We start from the raw sequence: 4,686 nt of genomic DNA on the forward strand, positions 1-4,686 counted from the left end.
AGGAATGCTCAATTTTTATTACTTTAACCATTTATTTTTCTTGCAATTTAATTTTTTTATTATTATTTATTAACCCACTCTTTCTTTCTCTTGGAAAGTTTTTATAGTTTATGACTAGAAGAAAATTGTCGGGACCATTACTTTTTGACGAAGAAATCGAGCGCATAGTTCGTAGAAACAAAAGAGAAATAAGGCGAAGCTTAAGATACACGGAGAACGAGCAAGAAGACGATACTCAACCCCCAATCGAAGAGATGGCTGAAAACCAAGGCAATTAGCTACCTCCTGCAATTGCGGCTAATCAAAATCCTGCTCCACGTACTATGTATGACTATGTTAAACCATCTTTAACAGGAACTGAGTCAAGTATAGTTAGACCTGCTATTTCCGCGAATAATTTCGAACTGAAACCTAACACAATTCAGATGATAAAATAGTTTGTTTAGTTTGATGGTTTGCAGGATGAGGATCCCAACACTCACTTAGCGAATTTTCTGGAATTTTACGATACTTTCAAAATTAATGGCATTTCTGATGATGCCATTTGCCTTCGGTTATTCCCTTTTTCATTGAGAAACAAAGCTAAACAGTGGTTGAACTCGTTACCACGAGGGTCTATCACTACTTGGGACCAAATGACCGAAAAATTTTTACTAAAATATTTTCTGCCGGCTAAAACGATTAAGTTACGTAATGATATCTCTTCTTTTGCGCAGATGGACTTAGAATCACTTTACGATGCATGGGAGAGATACAAAGATCTATTGCAAAGGTTCCCTCACCATGGGTTACCTCTATGGCTGCAAGTTCAAACGTTCTACAATGGTGTGAATCCCTCGACAAGACAGATGATTGACACAGCTGCTGGAGGAACCATCAACAACAAAACACTTGAAGAGGCTTATGAATTTATTGAAGAAATGTCACTAAATAACTATCAGTGCCAATTCATGAGGACTAAGCCAACAAAAACAGTAGGCGTTTATAATGTCGACTCAGTTACTATGCTGTCAAATTATGTAGAACTTCTCAATAAAAAGATTAATGGTTTACTTGGTTCTACGCAGGTACATCCAGTAATGAGGTGTGACTCAAGTGGAGGAGCTGTGCATACAGAATATCAATCCTTTAATCCTACAACCGAAGAGGAACAAGTCAACTATATGGGTAACAATAACTTTAGATCTCAAAATAACCCATACAGTAACACTTATAATGCAGGTTGGAGGAACCACCCAATTTTCTCCTGGGGTGGTCAAGGGAATCAAAAGCCACAAAATCCTCAGGTTTTCAACAGCCACCTTATCAACAAGAAAAGAAATCGAACCTTGAGGAGATGCTCTCTAAATTCATCTCGGTGTCAGAAACCCGTTTCCAAAATACCGAGATAGTACTTAAAAATCAACAAGCATTGATCCAAGGACTCGAAACTCTGATAGGCCAGCTATCCAAACTAATCTCCGAGTGACCACAAGGTAGCTTACCAAGTAATATTGAACCTAACCCAAGGGAACGCCTCTACGCAATTAGTACTCAAGATAAGGAAGGATTCATTGCGCCTGAGCCAGAATTGATGCAAGAAACTATGGTGAGCAAAGGTAAAAGTGAGGTAAGTCATAACAGAACTGTGAATGAAGAACATAAACCTAGTGTCCCATACTCTAACGCAACAAGGAAAGACCGCTCAGACGAAAAATTCGGTAAATTCCTTAAACTTTTGAAAAAAATTATATATTAACTTACCGTTTATTGAAGCTCTGTCGCAGATGCCGAATGCAATGAAATTTTTAAAAGAGCTTTTAGTAAATAAGTAGAAGTTGGAGGAACTGTCCCATGTGGAGCTAAACGCAGTCTGCTCAACTATTCTATAGAATAAGCTACCCCACAAATTGAAAGATCCAAGGAGTTTTACAATTCCTTGCTTAATTGGTAGTTTAGATATAAATCATGCATTAGCTGATTTAAGGGCTAGTATTAACGTCATGCCTTACAAAATGTTTAAGCAACTAGGTCTTGGGAAACCTAAGCAAACTAGGATGATCATTCAATTGGTAGATAAAACTATAAGATTTCCTAGGGATATTATTAAAGATGTACTAGTGAAAGTAGATAAGTTCATATTTCCCATTGATTTCGTTGTTCTAGACATAGAGGAGCATAATAACACCCCATTTGATTTTAAGGAGGCCCTTTTTAGCAACTGCTAAAACAATTATTGATGTTGGCATAGGTGAGCTTACACTTAGTATGGGAGACGAAATGATCACCCTTCAAGCTTGTAATTCTGGCATCACATCGAACATTGAAGGTAATGGTCCACACCATTCTACAAAACCTAACAATATGGTGCAACCTACTCTGTAGAAAATGAGTCTGAAGGAAGCACACGAGTCATTCTCAAGCAATAGTAGAGGACCTATTCATGAAGATCGAATGCTACAAATCGAGGAACTCGATGAATGGTAGACGCACAAACCAAGAACACCCGACAAGCCGAAACTACACTAAAACGAGCCCGATACCTCTCCAAATCAACTTAAGGTTGGTGATAAGGTCTTATTAAATGTTGCAGATCCCCACATTGTCACTACCACACCGAATGAGGAAATCCCTCTTACGGTACTCAGTATTTTTCCATTCGGTACGGTGGAGGTGAGTCATCCCAAGTTCGGCACTTTTAAGGTAAACAACACCCGATTAAAACCTTATTTTGTCAAGACTGATAATAGGAATGAGGAGTATAAACTCCTCAAACCACCATTACCATTCACTGAAGAGGTAAGTAGAGCTTAGACTATAAATAAGCGCTTCTCGGGAGGCAACCCGAACACTAACATTATTAATTTCTTTAAATTTTGGTATTTAACTCCTAACCTACTAATAGAAATCTTGAATACAGGTGTTTCTACAGAGACACAGCCAAGCACACAGGCGTGCCTAAGGTCGTGTGAAAACAGGGCAAAAGAATTCCCCAACACGGGCTGCGATAAAATGCCACGGCCGTGCGATATGGCCGTGGTCGAGCCTGCCAAAACAACATAGGCGTACGACATACCCGTGTGGAAGAACCATGGATGAACCTGTTAAAACAGCACAGGCGTGTGACACGCTTGTGTCTAACACCCGTGGTCGAATGAACACGGGTGTGGGAGAAACGAATGAAGCTAGACACGGTCGTGCAACACGGCCGTGTGAACCCACATGCCCGAGGAACACGGGCATGTACTAAATGTCAGATGCGCCCAAATTTGAAATTAGCGAAACACAGGTTGGAATTGGGGACCATAGGCATGTGCCATGGCCGTGTGCCCCAAAATCTATAAATACCCTGCGCAATTCACTTTCTTCTCCATTCAAAAACCCTAACCCTAGCTGTTACAACTCCACATGGCCCCCCGCCACACCTGTGCGCCGCCTCCAACTTCGTTTTTAAAGCTGAATCTCTCTCCCTTAGTGTTTGTTTACTCCTTTCACTTCTATTTTACTTATTATTAATGCTTATTATTACAATAATCTCCATTACTTTTGAACTAGTTTTCATTTTTGTTCATTACTTTATCATTTAGTTTGCATTTTTAGGTTCTTTATTATACATTTCGGATTAAATCAAGTTGTTAGGCACACCTCATAACCATGACATTACTATGCTTATTTTCATGCTATTATCATGCCAATGTCTATCATTTAAATTGCATTCCTAGGTTAGTTACCATACAATTTATGTTAAATTGAGACTAGGAAAACCTTATACCCGTTACATTTCTATTCTTATTCTCATTAATATTGTGGTTGAGTTTGCTTCATATTAGTAGTCTTGGCTGAAATAGTTTACTTCCCCATCAAATATATTTACCTATTATTATTATTCTTTATATTACAAGCTTTCAATGTCATCTTCAAGAGCAAATAAAGCCATTGTACCAGCCTCGAAAAAGGGAAAGGGAGCATCATCTTTTGCGGGTCAAACCGTGAAAATTCGTCACCCTCTCTTACAGTTTCCACGAGGACCCTAAGAAGAGCTCTTCCAAATAATTCGGGCCCGACCTTAATTGAGGGACACTGCATTGACTAGGGCTGCCGTAGAGCAAGTCCTGATGGCTTATGCGATTCGGGCTCTCCTAACCACCGACCCTTGGGAGTTGTTTTTCTGGATTATCGAGCCGACATACCTCGAGCTCACGATGGAACTATGCTCAACGTTCCATCTTTAGACCGTAATGACGAGGTACGATAATCCCGGCACGGTCTAGTTTTGCCTAGGCAGATTAATCCGCCAACTAAGCATTCCAGAGTTTGGTGCTGCACTAGGCTTATACACAGAAGAGTTCAGGGAGGAGAATGAACTACATGCTCTCAGTCGCCACATACATTTCTCTCCCTCGAAGTGCTAGCACACGTTGGCCCCTAGCATGGCCTCCTACAATCCTAGCCGCTCCAAGGCATCAGTTCTCCCACCATTCCTGAGGTATTTACATGCTATTTTAGCTCACGCGATTACAGAGAGGCGAGAGAGCACTACCGTCATCAACACCCACGACATCTACTTCTTATGGTGCATGTCTTAAGGGCACATCATCGACCTTGCCTATTTCATCGCCCCTGTGATTTAGCACTAGACGGAGCGGCATCGGAAGGGGGCCATCTCCATTGGCCCCTACGTGACTCGGCTAGCGCGACACTTCGAGC

At 40.8% G+C, this 4,686-nt stretch overlaps 1 non-coding gene across 1 annotated transcript; it reads right to left on the reverse strand.

Annotated features, from left to right (window-relative positions):
• Positions 1 to 683: 683 nt before the first annotated feature.
• On the reverse strand, positions 684 to 790 carry LOC121231249 (small nucleolar RNA R71). Its single transcript, XR_005929313.1, has one exon. It is a non-coding gene; the product is annotated as a small nucleolar RNA R71 (small nucleolar RNA).
• Positions 791 to 4,686: the final 3,896 nt, after the last annotated feature.

Source organism: Gossypium hirsutum, chromosome A06, assembly GCF_007990345.1.
Source record: "Gossypium hirsutum isolate 1008001.06 chromosome A06, Gossypium_hirsutum_v2.1, whole genome shotgun sequence".
NCBI lineage: Eukaryota > Viridiplantae > Streptophyta > Magnoliopsida > Malvales > Malvaceae > Gossypium > Gossypium hirsutum.